This window comes from Aquila chrysaetos, chromosome Z (assembly GCF_900496995.4).
Source record: "Aquila chrysaetos chrysaetos chromosome Z, bAquChr1.4, whole genome shotgun sequence".
Classification (NCBI taxonomy): Eukaryota; Metazoa; Chordata; class Aves; order Accipitriformes; family Accipitridae; genus Aquila; species Aquila chrysaetos.
The window spans coordinates 41,796,537-41,817,654 of NC_044030.1; the positions used below are offsets into that span (position 1 = coordinate 41,796,537).

Sequence of the window (21,118 nt, forward strand, 5' to 3'; positions counted from 1 at the left end):
AAAACCATTACCCCTCGTCCTATCACTACAATCCCTGTTAAAGAGTCCCTCCCCATCTTTCCTGCAGGGCCCCCTTTAGGTACTGGAAGGCTGCTATAAGGTGTCCCCAGAACCTTCTCTTCAGGCTGAACAACCCCAACTCTCTCAGCCTTTCTTCACAGGAGAGGTGTTCCATCCCTCTGATGATTTTTGTGGCCCTCCTCTGGACCTGCTCTAACAGGTCCTTCTCTTTCTTGTACTGGGGACCCCAGATCTGGCTGCAGTACTCCAGGTGGGGTCTGATGAGAGCAGAGCAGAGGGGCAGAATCACCTCCCTCAACCTGCTGGCCACGCTTCCTTTGATGCAGCCCAGGATACAGTTGGCTTTCTGGGCTGCAACTGTACATTGCTGGCTCATATTCAGTTCTTCACCCACTAATACCCCCAAGTCCTTCTCCACAGGGCTGCTTTCATAGTAAATAGTAAAGCTGCAGTTGAATCTCTATAAAACCACATTTATTTTGCATTTAGAGGACTGTCAGATTTGTTTAACATTAATTAATAGGGAAGATTAAAAGGTGACAAATAATGCCATACAAGGAAACTCAATCCAAATTAAAAAAAAACCACAATGAATTGAAGCATTATCAAAAAATTAAATTCTGTAAATATAAATCCCATTCAAAACTATTAATACAAAAACATTAAATCCATGAGATTCAAGAGACAACTGAAAACAAAGGCCAATGAGGCTAAAAAACATGCAGAGTGGACGTTCATTTTCTACAGTTTAAGGCTTCAGATCAACACTTCTGTTTAGTGGAGATGACACATCTGATCATGTTTACAAAGAGAGCAACAGACAAGAGGGACACACTTGTGGGCAAGTAACAAGTATTACTGCATACACTCTGACACTGAATTTTAATTCAGATGTAACACTGTGTCTGTTTAATCCTATCTCAAATCCCCTTAACTTTAGATAGCTCAGCTTTCAAAAATTGTAGGTAGCCTATCTCCAAGCACTAGTAAGTGAATTTAAATGGCTGTTTTTTCAGGTGTCTCAGCTTCTGAACCTCTGAAGAATTTTTTAACGAAATATTTTTAAGGAGTCTACAGAACATTAGAACTGTGCAACAAAGAAGCTGATATGCTATTCTATTCTGATGGTATTGGGGACTCATTCGAATATCTTTGTATTTTTATACTGTATTTTGATAATTTCATATGGATACTGAATTAGCAAAAAGCTCTGCATTCTCTGCAAAGCATGCTCCTGTACAAATAATAATTTTACTTCTTCACTAAAGCCTCACACTGGAAGTTGCATCCTATGAAGCGAGGTGGTGTCTCATATAATTTGAGATAGTCCTATTTAGAGCTCTCCTAAGTGGAAAAGAAACTGAATTTAAGCACTACAGTTTTAAGACAGGGTAATCATGCACACTGTTAATGTAAGTGTTAATTTTGTAATAATTTCACCAATTTTAGCTTTTTAAAAGTAGGAGTTACATTATGAAGGTACAGCAAACTCCACTAATCAACTGTGGAGTTTCTAAATATAAAGACTTAAGATGGTATAATCTGCAACAATAGATGGAAAATTATATTAAAAAGAACACTGAAGAAGTCCAAGGAAATATATGACCATGAACTTCTTTGTCAGTCTTGGGATATACATCCTCAGTGTGAATTTTTGTCTACATGATGTTAATTGAAGTTCTGATACTTCATAGTGTACCTTCTTCTAGCTAAACCAAACATAGTTGCTAAGAGCTTCACCATTGGTTTTTCAATATCCAACTACACACGTACATACACTGAATTCAGAGGAGGAAAAAAATGTACACAAATAAAAAGTCTGATTTTTTTTTTTTTTTTTAATGTCATTTCTTTGGTCTATGCCTGGAGCCTCCAAAGAGTTACTGCTTACTAAATAACATGCCAAAAATGCACTGTTAACAGAACAGAAATTATAAACAAAATTACTTCCTTTCCCTGTCCTCTAGTGTTTCATGGTCATGCACAGCAGTAATGCTTGTTTTAGGCAGTTTTGTATACTGTATAGTTGTACAGATTAAAAAATATCAGAAACATACTATAAAACAAAAAACCTATTTCAAACCCCTCAATTTTAGAGGTTAGCTTAAAATTATTTTCGGTCCTATCTGTATAATTTCAATTCCAGTAACTTAGACATATCTATTTCTATTACATAAACAAGTAGCCAAAAGTAAATGCTAAATGCAGTAAAAGAACCTTGAAGTCCAACCTTGGAACTCTAAGTAACCATCAGGGATGCTGCACATGCTGTTAATTGTATGTTAATTCTAATGTAAAGAAATTGTCCACTAACATTCTTGCACTGGACAGTTCTTAACTTAGTGAGGAACTCATCCACAGAAGTTTTGCTAGAGCACAATTCAGCACCTTTCTGCCAGTAGCAATAGTCCATACATAGCATATAGAAAAACACCACATTTAAGATAAATTTGAAAGAAGCTGCTATTAGTATAATTGCTTTGATCATCTATTACATAAGCCCTCTCCTTGATTTTGTACCTCCATTATGTACTACCATCCCCTGGAGGCAGGACCTCTACATTCATTATTGCCATGATTTCCTTATCACTGTGATAATGAAGCACTCTTCTAGAAATTCAAAAACCCACTGGGAATATGTGTGTGGAACTGCAGAGATAAAGCCCCTTACTGAGAAGTATATAATAATTCATTAGCAAGGCTTGTTAACAGAACCAGACATTTTCTTCTACGTGCTGAAAAGCAGAAGCCTAACTCCCTGCAACAATACAAAATTGTATAAAATAGCAAAATAAGACACAATTGGTAAAAACATTTCTTAAGACTGTATCCAAGTTGAGATTTTAGAAGAAAAAAGTCCTATAAAAATGTTTAGTTGCAACTCTGCCTAGCACTATAGTCCTGTAAAGAAACAGACACTTAGAATACTAGCTTTATAACGGTAATGAGGTGTTTGTTGCCTACATCCCTATTAACTTTTTAAATTGCTGACACTTCTTAACATTAAAACTTCAATAAAATGTATCAGATTAGAAGTTTCAGAAAATATAAATATGCATCTCAGGTTGTAAAACTCAAAAATCAAGTATTTTTGAGGAATGGTTTGATCATTTCATTAGAAGCTACCATGATACATTTGCAAAAGAGTATGCGGTTAGCACGCTCTTACTACCACAGCATTCTCTGCTTTATGGGCAAGCAATGAGACATTTAAAAATGTTCTTTTATATCTATTTTTACAGAAACATAAAGACTAAAGACAGAGGTCTGTGTACGGAAACATTTAGCTGTACAAAATAATGCTAGATATTAGTAGAACGCTCCTGCTACATCACTCTCTGGGCTTCCACAGTGTTGATAAGACATGGGACTCTCAGCTCTTGCCCACTCCTATTCATATTAGCCCAAATTAACTGTGCACACTTGTCTAGTTTGCTTCATTTAAAATGTTTAGAAAGTTCATAACCTGACTAAATATTTGCACTGCTTGAAATACACACCTAATACTCATTAAAAGCAGTAATTTTCAAATACATGCAGGGAGCTATTTAAAATGTGCCCCGGACGTGTGAACTAGAATTTTGGCAGGTTACCCTTCATTCACATCAAAAAGTATTTTCATCAGCCAACTGTGTCACTTCTACCACATTTGGCCTTTCTTACCCATGTCATCCAAACTCTAGATTTATGAAAAATATTCTCAAAGTATATCTTTTTTCTTTGTTTGTTTGCTCTATTTTTTTGTGCCTCCACTATTGCATACATACTTCATGTATCTGATAGATTAATTATATTGTCTGGAAGAGTCCTCAGTGGAAGAACCTCATTCTTTCCCTTGAGTTGAGACAGAAGTATGTGAAACACTCCTCTATTGTTTTTAAATACCTCTGCCGAAGGGAATTGTTCAGTTTCACTAGTTAGCATGATCCGTCTTTTCATAATATTTAATTAAATATTCTTTCCTGTAAACATTTTTCTTAATGTCTGAGCTTCACTAAGTTCATGTTTCCTGAAGCTTTGGATAAAGAGGACCTAGTTATACTGTGGAAGCATTCATTTGCTTCTCACCCCTTCTGACCCCCACTCCCACTCAAGAGATGACTCTTCCACCTCTCCGATCACTCAATACACCAGTTCAGAATAGGCAGATTATTAAAATAAAGTTTAAATTGTGCTCTGAGTCAAAATAGTTCATTTTGCCTGTAATAAATTAAGACCATTTACATAGTCTCGTCATTCAACAGATCCACAGGGGCAGCAGAGCCCCAGTGAGAAATACAATAAATACTTGTGTTGCTAAAGCTAGTAGTGATGTTTCTTTGTAATCTCAGCCTTTAAATCTCACTGTTTGCTCTACAAAACCTGAGCCAATATCGCTATAACCACAAAACAATTCTCTGAGCTTTTCCCAATTTTTTATTTGCACACTGAATTTCCCTTTCTGTAACATTTTGTACTTAACTGCTATTGAATTTTAACTTAATGATTTCAAGTCATTTTTAAAAAACACTTACATCCTGAACTCCGAAGTGCTTGTAACCTCTCCAGATTGACCCCATCCAATCACTTGACTAATGCAAGCATAAAACACGTGAGGGTGTGTATTCACAACAAAACTAAGCCAATGTTAGCCTGAGATGCCACAACAGGAAATGAGTCTTTCTTCCTCAGATTTCTGCACAGCCTTCCTTCCTATGAAGCTACACAAGTGCCGGCGGCAACTCAAGGGAGGAGGCAGGAACATGCAGCTGGGGCCAGAACATGATCGCCCTTCGGGAGGCAGTTCAGATTGGAATACACTTAAACCCAGCATGAAACCATATCCATATTTAACAAAAGCTGAGCAAAACACAGGACAGGCTCAACTACATTTAACTATGTTGAAATAAATTTTAAATGCTCTCAGAGTTAAAAATTACATCACTGGTGAATGCTGAAGATGGTCTTGAGATTGTTGTTTGGTGGGTTTTTAAATTACAAACACACAAAAGATAATTAAAAATTAAATTCAAGGGCAAATTAAAGCAAGTTAATATAGGACACAACAGTCCTTCCAAAGCAAAGCAAAAGTTCTATTATTTCTTCATTATCTAATAGCTCAGCTGCTTAGTAAGAGAAATCAATCAGATTATTTTAACAACTTAAATTTTGACAAGTCTCTCCTGCATGGGTTTTTTTCCACTAAATATTCAGAAGCTGATTGCCTAACAATTCACTTAGCTTAATTTAATCCTCTGGAAAGAAACTAAGTTTATAGTAAGTCTACTGAAAAATTGCAATTTCATTGACAGAATAGGCTTAGCAGAGAGCTACTAACATGGCTAGAGGACTGTAACACACAAATACAGGAGGAGATGCTGATGGCACTGTGTCTGGTCAGCCTTGGGATGAGGCAGTTAGGGAAGATTACCTGCTATATCCCAGTACCTAAAGGGGTGTGCACAGAGGATGCAGCCAGACTCTTCTTAGAGGGGTACAGAGAAAAGACAAGCAAAAAGATAATAAGCTGTCTTGCTATTACAACTACATTCCATATTATACTGCATTACATAGCGCTAACTTTTTTAAAAGTAAAAAAAATGTTCATTTTTATATTCTGCAGAGTTGCTTTTTTGTTGTTGTTTAACTGAAACACTAAATGAAAAGGTGTAGTGGTGCATTTCTTTCCCCTTCTTTGGTCTGATTTACGAACTCGGGAAGTCTCGCTTGGCCTTAGCGTAACTGTAATGAGTCAGGTGGTTAAGTGTTCCTTGACCATACCTGGAACTCTTACACGGCTAAGACAGGGAGTCATGCAGACCATCTCAAGGACTCCTGCTGTCCAGCAAAACCAAAAAAAACCAGAAGTAGAGATAACTAGTTCTCTTGTAACAACCTTGAGACATATCCCACTCCTTCCCTAACCGCCTTGGAGCATCCCATATCTGAATCTTAAGTCATTCTCCGACAGCCCCGGAGTCTTCCTTATCGGAACTGTAACTCACCTGAAATGGTAAATATTAAGTAATACAGTGAACCTTGCCATCAAATTCTGTGAAGTCGCACTTTTATGTAAATTCCTATTAAATCATTTTTCTTTTGCTGATACCATTAGAAGTGATTCTTTAAGCAGTCCAAACCACTCCATTTTGTGACAAATTGGCATAGTCGGCAGATGGCAAGTAGTATCACTGATTACTTATAAAAACATGAAATTAGTTCAAGTCCCAAATTTTCTGACGAATAGGCTCGTGACAACTGGCATGATTGGAAATCTGTGGAAAAACAGCTAAAGTTAGCCAGGGCAATGTAAAAGATGGAAAAGAAACGGGAATTATTTGCAAAATGTTAGGCACCTACTTATGGCAGTTTAGGAAGAATAGCGCTAAAAGGGAATTGGACTTAAAGGAAGAAGCAGAAGGCAGAAAAGCAGCTGAATTAATACTGTCCTTGAAAATTGAGCAGCTGCAGAAACTGTTACAGGAAGAAAAAGAGAAAAAACAAAAGTCCGCGGAAAGGGTTGAAATGATGGTTATGCAAGCTCCCTATCCCCCTGACATTGTGCAAATTAGGAAACCAATTGTATCCCCTGAAGAATGGGATGGAAACATATGGGGTGACCCCGATGATAACTATCCAAGGAGAAATAATCCTCTATTTTCTTTAAACCCCCCTGAACATGAGGCCAGGCCCATTATAAAAACAGAAGAAACCACTGGACCTCCAGGTGGAGCAGGAGATTGTACCCGAAAAACAACATTCAATCTAATTCAGATGGTCAATTTACAAGAATGCTACAGCCGTAAGCCAGGCGAAACTGGAACTGAATACCTATGGCGAGTGTGTCTAACTGGGGGAGACAGAATTTTACTCAATGGTGATGAAGCCAATGGATTTGGGGGCCCTGGTGTCTTTTTAAATGCTGGACCTGTACCCCCAGATGATCTCCACTCGAAAACGAGTGGCATACTGGGCTGGTGGAATAGATATTTTAGAGAAAGGAGAACCTCTGTTAATACCTATTAAATCCTTAAATGAGCTCTCTACAGGTATTACAAAAGACGCCTGTAACCAGGCCATCCATGAACACACCTCTCTTAATGTTCCTGTATCAGCCATTGTGGATCCTGACATGATAAAGCCTCTAATTAAGGGAGCCCCTGCTATGCTTAAACCCTACCTCATTGCAAAAAAGATGAAATCAGGAAAGCCGCAGACTTCAATGCCTTTTTGGCCATGAGGGAAGTCAGTGACGACAAGGAAGAAGCCCTAGTGCAAGGGAATCTCCCCGGGCAACACTGATGCACGACATCATAAATCATGGACAAGAAATGGGATGGGATAATCTGATGAAAGCAAAAAGATAGGTCGTAATGTTAGGCAACTTAAACAATCAACCCAAAATAACCCTCAAGAACAGGAACCCACCGATCATAAATCCAGGGTTCAGAGGTGGAGAGAATTATACAACCAAGCACTGTCACTAGGTATCCCTAGAACTGCAATTCAAAGACAAAATGCCAGAGTTATCTAGAGTCTAATTCACGCATTTCAGAAACATAATGATGACAACAATCAGAGAGTAAATGCTCCAAACACTCAGACACTGACTCCTCCTCTGAGAGGGAGTAATAACCTTTTTTCTCCCAAAGATTCAAAAAAAAAAAAAAAAACCTAGTAGCGCCCGGACAATTATTTGGTCTGTTGGTCTGGCAAATGAAATCCTATCAATGGATAGATAACAATGGCCCATACATTTTGATTCCAGTTGGCCCTCGACAACAGTTGTGAAATTCCTAACAGATAGAGGAGCACAAATTTAAATCTTAACAAAACAAGATGCTGAGAAGCTGGGTGTATGACCCGGACAGCAAAGACTTAAAATCACTGGAGTAAATGGAGCAACTGTTCTGCGCTCAACCTTGAAAGTTAATTTATGGCTCCCGGATGAGAAACGTATGTGCTCTACTCACTTTGCTATCAAGGATCACAATAAAAATATTTGGGGTTTTGATGTTTTGAAGGGCCGAGCCTGGTGCCTGCCGGATGGTAACGTGTGGTCATTTGGTTCAAACCCCAACCCTGACAAAAATCAAGAGGCTAGAATGCATGTATGCCGTGCAGCCATTGCAGTTCCTGATTCACAGATTACTAATGTGCCACAATATCCGACTTCTGCTGCAGCATGAAACGGAATTTCAGAGGCAATAGCAGATTTAGAGAAAACAAAAATCATCTGCAGAAGTCATTCCCCATATAATTCACCCATCTGGCCAGTCCATAAACTGGGTGGGAGGTGGTGTTTAAGAATTGATTGGGGGCACTCGAATGCCAATACAGCCCCGCTAACAGCTGCTATACCAAACATCGCAAATTTAACAACTACTTTGCAAGCAGCTGCACAACCATGGATGGCAACATTAGATGTGAAGGACATGTTCTTCATGATCCCCTTACAAGAGAAAAATAAAGAGAAATTTGCTTTCACTTGGGAAGGTGTACAATACACTTTAACAGACTCCCACAGGGATATAAACATTCTCCCACAGTTGCTTATGCTGCGCTTGCAGAACATTTACAGTCTCACTCCCCCAGGATGTGAAACTATACCAATACATAGACAATATTCTAATCAGGGGCACTTCCCCTGACACAGTGGGGGAAGCAGCAGCAGCAGTGCAACAGGCACTACACAAAGCAGAAGTTGAGATCCCACCCGAGAAATATCAAGGGCCAGGCAGACAGGTAAAATTTTTAGGTACTTGGTGGATTGCAGGTAGTGCAGTGATTCCACCAGACACCCTAAGTACAATAGAACAATTAGAAATGCCCCAATCTAGGAAAGAACTACAACAACTCATGGGTACTTTATACTGGAGAATGCATGTACCTGAATTTTCTATCATTGCTTGCCCACTTTACTCACTTCTACTGAAGGGAAAACCATGGAAATGGAACTCTGAACAAGAGGCAGTTAAAACCTTAATACAGGAGTTAAAAACATACCGATCACTGGGACCAATTCACCCCCACGATCCTATTATAGCAGAATGGGGTTTTGCAGAACATGGTACTTATTGTAATCTGTTCCGAACTGGCCCTAACAGACCAAAGAGACCTTTACTGTTTAGCTCAACTGTACTTAAAGAAACAGAGCAGAGATACTTGGAGTGGGGAGAAGGACTTTTATCTCTAACCCGAGCAATTAAACAAGTTGAGAAAATACACCTGGACAACCTGTTATGGTGAATCTGCCCCAAATTGGAACTATGCCTATGACTCTAAACCTTGTAGCTCTCTTGCTTGGGAAGCTACTGATAGCAGTGGTACAAAACACAGAATCAGTGCTAGGTGGATTTATCCTGCATCATAAAAGGGGTAACCCGTTCGGCCCTCCCCACCAAGACTTCTCTTTCTTTTCTTTTACAGGAGCAAATGAATCTGTACTGATGGCAACAACAACAATAGCAACACCACCACCGTGGAGATATACAACCACTCAAATACCTGTGTTTGTAACTTTACCAAAATTGTGGGATGCGATTTTAACTATTCAGCTCCTGTCAAAACTTACCAATTGCCACAATCAAACTACAGTCTTATCACGACGTACTACCTACCCCCAATGGAATGATTCTTACATAGGTGAGAAAACCGTTACAACATGATGACCTAAATCTGTTATCAATTAATATGTATAATATGATTGAAATACCCAGGGAGCTGCTAAAGTCCTGTGTACAATTCCATTAAGTTAATATTTAAAATAGGGAAACAATAACTAGACATGATTTAGGGTTTAGGAACTAACTACTAGACAATGGGGCTTTATGTCAGGAAAGGTAATGGATTGTGGTCTGGTCAATAAACGTTGAAGAACAACTTGGAACTGCCAAGATCAGGGAAGAAGTAGGCAAAAGGTAACTCCTACAGGGTGAGATTGCGACCACTGACTCATTGACCACCTACTCAAATGATACAACCTACTCTAAGGAAGGTAACGAAGGAAGAAGACAGAGTGCGTGCACTAATTAACATGAAGGGTAAAAAACAAGTATGGAATCATCAAGGAAAATAAAAATGAATATGCATTAGTGAAGTGTATAAATGTGAGGATTTTTGAGACAAGGGTGTGCTATCTTAAGACAGGCATGCGATCACACACATCACTGAAATTAACTTGAAAAAACCTCGACTCTGTGTGTTATTGGCTTGCACGCCGGCTAAATGAATACGCTTTTAGGACAACAGGTTTTGGCGACCCAAATGGGACCTCGCTGACAGCCTTGCCCGGATCATCTTCCCGCACCCAACAGGGAGAAAAGAACTGAGTGGACTCCAGCGTGCACCGACCTGTTGATCGGGGATTCCATCAGCTCCTCTCGTGCAGCTGGGCAGTAAGTGACACAACAGTGCAATGCTATTTAAAAGAGGTATTTTTTTCAAAAAAAGGGGGGAGAGGAAGACTACTGAAAAGCAGTGAGCATTTGGATCCTGCATAAGACGTATCAAGGAGGATACGCCACAGAAGACGAAGGGAGATGTCCCTCATAAATTGTTTTCAGTACCGAAACGGGTCCTACTGCTTCTCAGGAAGTACCCTCCTGCTCTCCCTTAGGATACATCCTACAGAACTGGAACAAATTTGGTGGGGGGCCCCTGACAAAAGATCAGTCAAAATGTTACTGTAATCAGGGGTGGTCACAATACTGATTAGAGGATGGTGAGAAGCGGCCAGAAAATAGACTTTTGAAATGTAATACAATATTACAGTTAATGCTGTTTTGTCATAAGACTGAAAAATGGGATGAGGTAACATGTGTTGATTTATTCTTTGAGAAATGATTGGGATGTTTGAAAAAAATGTAGCTTAAGAGATTCTGAACACCCAATTGGCATATAGGCATTGAAAGAAAAAAAGGGAAAAAGGAACTAAATCTTGTTGTACTGCAGGTGGAGGTGGAAAAACTGAGACTGGAGGAAATTAAGAGGATGTACAATTACTAGGATCCCCCCTAACAATTCAGAGATAAATAGTTCGAGTGATGAAGAAAGTGAGCTGTTTATACTCTCAGAGGCAAGATGCGACCATACCGCCACTCTGTGGGAGAGAGATGGATTGACTTTAGTCACGGGGTGGAACGTGGTGGTGTGTTTCTTTGCCCTTCTTTGGTCTGATTTACGAACTCGGGAAGTCTCGCTTGGCCTTAGCGTAACTGTAATGAGTCGGGTGGTTAAGTGTTCCTTGACCATACCTGGAACTCTTACACGGCTAAGACAGGGAGTCATGCAGACCATCTCAAGGACTCCTGCTGTCCAGCAAAACCAAAAAAAAAACCAGAAGTAGAGATAACTAGTTCTCTTGTAACAACCTTGAGACATATCCCACTCCTTCCCTAACCGCCTTGGAGCATCCCATATCTGAATCTTAAGACATTCTCCAACAGCCCCAGAGTCTTCCTTATTGGAATTGTAACTCACCTGAAATGGTACCGGTGCAGCTGGAATCCCAGTAATTTGCTTATCACTAAAGTCAATCATCTCCTGAACCTATAAACAGTGGTACTAAGTGAGACCTTTTGAGCTCTCCTGGACCGCAGCAGGCTGCAACCAGCATCTCCCTCTGAGTGGAACGCCTGTCAGAGATCGCAAAATTTTCTGTTTGCAAAGCTCGGAGTTCTGTCGACGAAAGCCGACAAGACCTGGGCTGATACTCTCCGCTCCTTGAGGCTCAACACTTCGCCCGTTGAGAATGGTGCCAAAGCATTCAATGTGAATATTTCCACTGAACTCGAGGGGAATTTTTAACAGGTATACTTCTTTTACTTGCTTATGTATATTTCTCAGTGCCTTTATGCATGTGTGTGTGTACTAATCTGAATATTCTACAGCAAGTATGTTACAAGTTATTGCTTTTCAAATCGATACTTAAATTACTGTCGTGAACTTTATTTGACTGTGAATGAATCCCAGGCTGTTATTATACTCATAATCCCTTTAGATATAAACTGTTGACCATGTCTGGGACTGGAAGTTGATCCAGCTGCACCTAGACTCCGACAGGAGTTTAGAAAGCAAGGGGGTCTGCTCTGAACCTCATGACTCAATGGGAGGGTCTTCCTTACCCTTTTCACGCTCCTGATCTCTGTACAAATCACAAGAAATCAACTCTAACTCAGTTTTTCTTTGTATATGTCTCTTTTTTTAACCTATTGTGGTTTTGGTCTCTGCATACCTAATTTTAGTGTGATTCTAGCTTAATTCTCCTCTGTGCATTTCATCCATGTATTAAGTAATACAGTGAACCTTGCCATCAAATTCTGTGAAGTCGCACTTTTATGTAAATTCCTATTAAATCATTTTTCTTTTGCTGATACCATTAGAAGCGATTCTTTAAGCAGTCTAAACCACTCCATTTCGTGACAAAAGGTAAGGAGCAAATAAAGAATAAGAACAGAAATACATCATTTTAAGAATGAGTATACCAAAATATACCCCCAGGAAATAGTGTTTTTACATTTTCAATAGAAGTCTAGAATGTAGCTGAAATAACAAGAGGACAAACAAAATATTACTCTTCTGCTCCAAGGATAATTAACCAGAAATTTCCAAGATAGATTATATGTTTAGAAATAGTCAGACTACATCACTTTCTGAAGTTGGTGGTTTATTTTCCACATAGAATTTAGCTTTAATATGTATTTCATTGCTGTATTATTAGGGTGATCTTCCACACAGTGTTCAGAGTGGCTACTTAAAAATGTTAATTGTTTGTAACAATGAAGATGCCTAAACAATATTGTCTGCATTGTCTGTTTTTTGAAAGAAAATTCCTTAAGAATCTTTATAAAGGCATCTTAAGACATCTGCAAACTATATGAGAGATTTTCAGGAAGTATACAGATCTAGAGAGATAGTACCTAGTGCTTTTAATAGAGATTGGGCCACTAAATGTCTTAGGAAGGGAGGGATAGGAAAAGGGGAGAGATGAACAGAAGCCCCAAATCGTAGTGAAGTCTAATTATTTATTCCCTCCACTGACTCTAAAAAGCTCTAAAACAGAATTACAAAGCTAAAACTAGTACAGAAAAGACTGAGGGAAAATGGTCCTTAAAACTTAAATCAATTGGTACTTCAGTAATAAATTAAGATGAACCCAAGGACAAAAAAATCTTCAAGTGACACTAATGTACCTGTAAAAAATTCATTCCATACATAAATTTTAGGGATGGAAACAGAGAAACATTGTGCTTGTTTCTGAGAGAGAATACAAAATAAAACCTGCAATGTGAACACAAAAGAACTTTACCAAAAGTTAACAATAACTTTAAAAAACTCTTCAGATCATTAAATGTTTGTATTTGAATCCTGGAAGTTCACTTCACTATGGGAACTCTTGTATTTATAATCTTTTGACTATAACACTCTATGGTAAGAAAGAAATGATGACATGAGTGTTAGATTAATTTCTACTTTTCTTCAAGCCAGCCTAAACAACAGTGCTAATCTTCAGTCACAGAACTTCACAACATTCACTGAACTAAACCAAAAGGACTTTAAGGCAAGATTAGTTCAGTTTTCTGGCACATACATAAAATTTTCATACAAAACATTTCTTAAAAATTATACGTAGCACCACATTCAAGGTGTGCTTTTATTATTTTCTTTGCAGATATTAATTTACCCTAACTGAAAAGGTTTTCCATAATTATATTCCAGAGGACTTGGTGTGCCCTCTTGTGTGGGGGTAATGTTACACCACTATGCATTACATCAGTTGGGTACATATGCAATAAAATTCTCTCTTTAAAACTATAAGTGATTACAAAATACAAACAACACACACTGCCTTTAAACTATTCTTCTTGCAAATTCAGACTTACATCAGACCAAAATTTATAGAAGATATGTATAATCAGTGCTAACACAATGTATTTTCCAGATTTTTTAGAAGGAACAAATATTAATAGAGCTGCAAAACAGCTGTGCTTTTTAATCCTATTTTATTTGTACCTGCTTTATTACCAAGAAATTTAATGGTAAAATGATGCATTTTTGGAAAGCACACAGCATTTGCAGTACAGAAAAACTGTATAAGGCTACCCAGAATTTCAAAGAATCTAGTAGAAGTATTTTAAGGCATGTATATGATAGTCACCTGATCAAGAGCTAGAAAGATGATTTAAATGTTTCATTTGGGCCCAAAGCCATGTTACATAAGAATTAACTTGACATGAGATGAACAAATGCATTGTCTTCCACAGCACTGCTAATTTTATGACATTAAAATACATGGATAAATGGTTTCATTCCAGACAAGATGGATATCTACTCCTCCTTCAGGCTGTGCTTGGCTTATCCAACACTGGATCTCAACCACCCTGGGAGAATGTCTCAGTTTTATCCAAGAAGAAAAGACAGGAATGAACTGTTTATTTGGTCACTTAAATAGACAGCCTTTTTAGTATCAAGAAGAAAAGTAAAAGATCAAGGCAATTACTGACTATACACCCAACTTCTGTAGCAATGAAACTGATACATAGGAATCACATTAAAGCAAACCAGAAATCAAATCAAGTGAAAAAAAAAAATCCCAAGCAAAAATTGATAAACGAAGGATGCACTTCAACAAAAGAGGAAGATAAAAATTACTGCAGAATGTAATAACAGAACTAAAACGTGGGGTTTTTTTAATTTCTTGAAAAGACCATTGTGAAAACCCGTTACTGAACAGGGCAAAGAGATACACATTTATATATATTGTTGCATTTATTTACATGCTAGGCATCTATATCTTTGCTTTCAGTCAGTACTGCTATTTCAACAATATTGTAAAGCACATGCTGATATTTTGTTTGAAGTTTAGTATCTACACATAGACTGTCCCTCCTTGGTCCAACATGACTAGATCAGTGAGGTGAGACAGAGAGAAAGTATGTGTGCACTCACAGAAGCCAAAAGTTGTAATGACAGGTATAAGACATAGGTGAGAAGAAAAAAAGAAAAAGTGTAGCTGTGCAACAATCAAACATGCTTGTAAACCCCATGCTCTCCTCTTTATTTGAACTGTGATGTCTTTTCATAAATATGTGATAGTTTGGGGAGTTCAACAGAAGAGGCTGTAAATGATGATTTAATTTACCATTTCATTCCAACTGCATCTGATTAAATGCAACTTCTATATTTTCTTCAACCAAGTCTTCCCAAAAATGTACAAAACCCATAATATAATTATCCCACCAACATGCTTTCTACCACAAGTACTAAACACAGCTTATCAAAATCCTTACCAAAATCAACAGGAGCTGCAATGTTACGCAAATTTGCAAGTCAAGCCTAGGTATACAAAGGCAGGATTCTTCCCTACTTTTTTCCTAATTGAACACAGATTCAGAAGAAGTGTAACAAATTTGACTCCCAAACAGTGTATGATCATGAAACTAATTCAGGCTAGCATTTGTCATTCAACATTTTCCTCACTTTCACAGGGAGAAGGAGTTGGAGTATGAAAGGTATGAAGAGAAATGGGGCTTTCGTTTTAAACAAGAAGAACTGCCTATGCTAATTACACACTAGTGGAAAGTCTCACCTATATATTCATACCTCATGTATTTTTTGAACACTGATGTAATGTATGTTGTGTTGTTGCTAATGTGGTTCGAATACCTCTAAAGTGTTTTCCAGACAAGCAAAAGCCATTGGTATGCATTCTGTCATGTAAATGTCAAAGCATGCAGGTATCATTTGGTTTATTTTGTGGTCCAGCTATCTAATACACTCTTATAACTGAACTTCTATTCATTCTGCATTTCCTTTCATTCTTCCTTCAGGAAGGTTAAGAGGTTGAATTGTAATCACGGTGTTCACATAATACGAGAAACACACTACCTCAACTGCTGAAGCAATATCCTTGCTGTACACCTTGGAAGTTCTTTGTACATATCTGAGCTTTGTATATGCAAATAGTACATCTTTTACTACTGCTTCCTCAATACGCTGTTCTGAGTCAGTACTGCTTGAATTTGATATGACAAGTTCCTCACTACTTTATGCACATATCAAGGTACTGTCATCACAGAGAAGATACTAGAGCCATTACTTCTGACATCTTTTTTGAGATACTTCTCTTACACAACATTGTCTTCTATAATATTTTTTGCTATATTCCATCCATAATATGAGTATCTGGTGTTCATTTTTTTTGAAAGTAATGCATTTCACCTTTAGAAAAGGAGGTTCGCTAGCTAGATTCTAAGCATGAAAACAAATTAGGAATGCTACCACAAACTCTTGATGATCATTTTACAAACACTGTTTTGTGTCATACTACTTCTACACACAAAGATGCAACAAATTACCAATACATTTTTAAAACAGACCTCACATTCAATGCACCTTCCTTATCAAATGTACTGCATGAGTCATAAAAATATAAGGCAAGCTAATTGTTTGGTTACATGTTTTAATATTTTAGAAGATAGATGTTTGCAAAAGAGTAAACAACAATAATAGCAGATGGTGGCCAACATGAATAGACTCAGTCTTGATTATCTGTGCATAATGGAGTTGCATAAAAGGCACAAAGAATGGGAAATAGGGGAGAAGTGATCCTTCATGGAATGATATTTGTATAACATTGCTTCTCCACTTAATACAGAAAGCATCAGCCTGAATTAGAAACATACGCCTCTGAAAACAAACCCAAGGAAAGAGCTTCCAGGCAAAATAAAACATGGTTGCAAAGTAGACAAGATTAGAGAATAAACTTCCTAAAAATACTATAGCAAAAACCGTTTTTTTGTGGTAAGAAATACACAGTAATGCACACTTTCAGTTATTACAGTTAAAAGGAAAATGAAATAGAGAGACAGGAGAAGGAAGAACTTGGAAACACAATCCTGTCCTGCAGAGGAAAGTAAGAAGAAAAAAAATGGGCATCTGAACTACCCTGGCAATATACTTACTACAAACATTAAACTAAGAAAGTACTGCTTCAAAAGGTGTAGAAGTATTTCAGCACCACAGACTTTCCCCACATGCCACTGGCCAATATCCAGATGCTACACATATAAACAACACCAGCTTTTTATCCCCATGTAAAAGACAGTGCAAATAAAGCCATGTTTGGTTTCTCTTCACCTTCAGTTAAGCATGATTTGCTTTGTCCATACAGAAAAGCTAACTCAGTTGCTTTCAACATGCAGGTGTTAGAATGATAACCTACAATAACCACAACACCCACTTAGCATTTAAAGAAAGTGAAAACTGGGGGGGTTGGGGGGGGGTGGAGGAAGTCTTTTGGATAAACACTCTCTTTAATAATTATAAGAGGTTTATAACTAATTCCCTTTAAAATGCTTTCAAGGAAGCTTCTTCCAAATCCAGTTTTATAAATTTTTCACACAATGTAAGATACTAAGATCTTACCAAGAGTCAGTTTTGAACATCAGCATCAACAGTAATTTTACTCTTTAAATATCAAGTAATAGCTATACATAATTTTCAGTAAATACAAACTTATTTTTATTCCACACACTTAACACGAATAGCTAAGCCATCTTAAGCTTTTTTAAAGCAGGAATGAGTTCTTCTTTAGATTAAAGTAACACTTAAACAAACTAACAGAAACATTTGCTACTGTTAAACTACTACAACCAATCCATACAAAAGAGCTTGCAGACCTCACTCTGCGTCACAAGAAGACCAGCGCACATCATAATGATGCTTTGATGTGATAATTAATTCACTTAGTAATATTCCTTGACAAAGCAGCTGGTGCCTTTCCAGAAGCCTCCTTTTAAGTCTGGAAACTATAGAAACAATGAGCATAATGGAAGACCTTTTTTACCAACTACAAGTTAGCAGCAGTGGAATTTGCCTCCCATTAGTTGAAATTACAAGTCAAGACAGAAAACTTCTTCTTTCTTTCAGATTAAATGAGAAGGGAAACACCAAAAAATCCAAGTCCCCTTCCGCCCCTAAACCACCCATTCCTGAAGAAAAACCCATAATTAACCAAAGACTGAGACAGAAGATAACTTACTATTGGTAAATGAGCTAGCAAGAGCATCCTGATATTCCCCATAAACTCTCTTTAGTCCGTTGGCAGTTCTTTGTATTACAGTAGTGACCAAACACCTAAAATCATTAAAAGAGCCCAAATATATGCAGCTACACGTTTTCCAAGTCCCTGCCCGCAAATCTACAATTACTATGTTTATAGAAAGCCCATTTGTGCAAGGATGGAGTTTTCGATTTTTTTATTTTACAACATGATTTCAAGGTGGACATCATCCCAGGCAACCTGCTATACCTAACTCTGCCTGAGCAGAGGTACTGGATTAGATCATCTTTAGCGCTCCCCTTCAACCTCTGTGACTCTGTGGAGATGATGAACAGCATTAAAGAGGTGAAAAATTACCTTGGATTTTATTTCCACTCAACACACACATGAAAGGGGGGGGGGGGGGGGTGCGTGTCTGATTTTCAGGAGATGGAGCATGCAGTTGAGAGGCTATTCATACACAGGAAGTGTCCAAATCAAACCCGTGCTGAAATAGAGTGACTTTTTAACTCAATGCAGCTGTCATTTATTAAATACCACCTACAATGTGAAAGAACTATTTCCTTAAGGCTGAAATCAGAAAAAGTGTCTTCTCTTTCCAATGTTGTCATTGGCAGGCCACCTGCCACTCGGCTTGACTTTTGCAAAACTAAGCATTATCCTGAGTAAAGGACCTAACACACAACTAAGCTGAAATCCTCACATGAATTACAAACCGCCACATATTAAGACATGAGTTTCACCTGCACGCTTCAACGCATTGAAGAAGCCAATGAGCAGAAAGGCATGTTAACCAGCCTCAAGAAGCTTGGGCAGAATTGCATTTAATGCTCTTTCAGGAAATTATACTTAAATCTAGAGCCCTACAAGAAGAGCACCGACTCAAGCTGCCTAAGTAGCGTGAGAAAAGACGACGGGTATTGCTGGCTGCACATCCCCTACTATTCCGCACGCTGATCGCCCTACTGCTGACTACTCTCCCGCCGCAGCAGTTCAGTTCATTACGGCAAGGCAGGGACGGCAACCCTCGAACTTCCAGCAGCGCCTCGCACGGATCGGCCCGACGCCCCCGGTGGGAAAGGCGGCGGCTCAAGGGAAGCCAGCGCGCCCCGGCCCCTTACGGGGCGCCCGGCTCCCCCCTCACGCCTCCTTCGCCCGGAGCGCCGCGCCAGGCCGGAGGCACGGGGCTGGCGGGTGAACAGAGAGGGAATGCTTACAACGGCGGCCGTTTACACCGCCAACCCGCCGGCTCCCGAGGCCACGCGGCGCGGCGCGTGTGGAGCCGTCTGACGGGAGAGGGGGTGAGCGGGACAAACGGTCGCTACCGGCCCGCTCCCCTTCCGGCCCCACGAGCTGCCGCGACCGCCCACCGCAGCCGCGGCGTTACCTGCCGGGCTCACGCCGAACCCCCACCGCCCTCCGGCACGGCCGCGGCGCTTTTTGATGACCTCACCCGCCCGGCACCGCCCCTACTTGCCCCGCCCCGCCCCGCCCCCGGGCCCCGCAGGCTCCGCCCACACCCGTGAGGCGGCGGCGGCGGCGGCGGCGGCGGCGGCGGCGGCGGCGGCGGCGGCGGCGGCGGCGGCGGCGGCGGCGTGAGTGATGAGGGAGCAGAGCGGGAGCCGGCCCTCTGAGGTAACTGGCGATAGTCTGCGGCGTCAGAGTTGCCTGGCTGCTTGTACCAGCCTTTGCAGGCACGATAAGATCACAGGGTGGAGGAGCACACTTATTTTTTTTTTTTGGCGGGCTGAGGTGGGGCCCTGCCGTCGGTGTGGCAGGCAGCCAACACCCCACTGACCTCAGCTTAGGGTATAAGTAAAAGCGTTTAGTTTTACGTCACAGGTTTAATCAGATACTTCATGCTGTCATTTAGGTTGGCAGCGAACGGTTAAGCTCTTGGAGCAGTTGATCGCTGGTTAGCTGCTGGCACAGCCCCCCTGCTTCTGTGTCTCGGAGCTGGCTGGGTGCTGGAGCTGCCGGCTGCCTCCCGGGCCAGCCGAGGAGGCTTCTCACTGGCAAATTGTTCCGTTACCTCCTCTCAGCAAAAGGAGTAGCCGCTGAAAACATCCAACGGTTGCTAGCACTGAATCAGCTCTGCAGCTGTCTGGGAATGGTAGGCAGGCCTCTGGCTGTTAAAATCGGGACCATGAAAGGTCTGTGAAACACCTAGTTCAGCTTTGCGGTGTTCAGTTTTGTGAGTCTTGCCGTTTATTCGGTTCTCGGTGCACAGGTGCCCAGGCTCCTTGAGGAGGCTAGCGAAAGGAGTGGGGGAGGAGGGAATGGAAATGCCTCTGCAGCTTGTCTGGTATCAGAGGGCTAATTAAATATTCATTAGAATAGGGATTCAAACCTGGCTTTCCAATACAAGTGCCTTAACCACAGCTTGGCAAAGTCACTTTTTCCTTCTCCTTAGCACCATGAATATTTAATTATTTATGCAAAGTGAGAGGGGAAATTGGGTGAGTCTCTCCCAGAACTCCCAATTGCATTTTCAAGGGAGGTGGGAAATTTGGATTCAGATCCTTGCTAACCAGGGAAATTTGCAAACAAAGCTCCCTCCACTCAAGCAGGTGCTGTTATCCTTGGATTATGGGGAAAGAAACACAGAGATCATCTATTGTGCAAACCTCCTGTCCCCACTGGACAGGGTATGCGAGGCAGGGAATTTGGGAATGTAGTTTGAGAATCCTTCTGAGAAGGATTTGGTTTAGTTTTATGAATCCCTGCTAGCAGAAAATGTAGGCATATCTCCACAAAGCAGTGCTGCAATGAATTTCAGACCCTGAAAGCGATGTATCTGCCTTACATTGCTTCCGTGCCAGGGTGAAGTAGCTTGGTCTCCACCTCAGAGTCAGCTGTAAAGTTCTGGTTACAGACCTAGCCTGTGTGTTTTCATGGTTAAGGAACTCTGCATCAGTTCCGGTGTAAACCTACTCAAAGGTGTCTTAAAGACTGCCTTGGAGAAATTTAAGTAGCTAGGAGCTCAAATCACAACTGAACAGAAATGTTGAGGTTTTGGAGGCTCACAAACATTGGACTCGGGAGCCTGATGAC

At 40.0% G+C, this 21,118-nt stretch overlaps 1 protein-coding gene across 8 annotated transcripts in view; it reads right to left on the bottom strand.

The window, feature by feature from the left end:
- LOC115336437 (aminopeptidase O (putative)) overlaps positions 1-19,518 on the bottom strand; it is a 207,707-nt gene extending 188,189 nt beyond the window's left edge. For 2 of the 8 annotated variants that reach the window (XM_041120729.1, XM_041120728.1), the window contains exon 1: positions 18,422-19,432. The gene's annotated coding sequence lies outside the window, so the exon portion shown is untranslated. The other 6 variants (XM_041120724.1, XM_030003316.1, XM_041120726.1 and 3 more) reach the window with 6 other exon arrangements.
- Between the last annotated feature and the right edge of the window lie 1,600 nt (positions 19,519-21,118).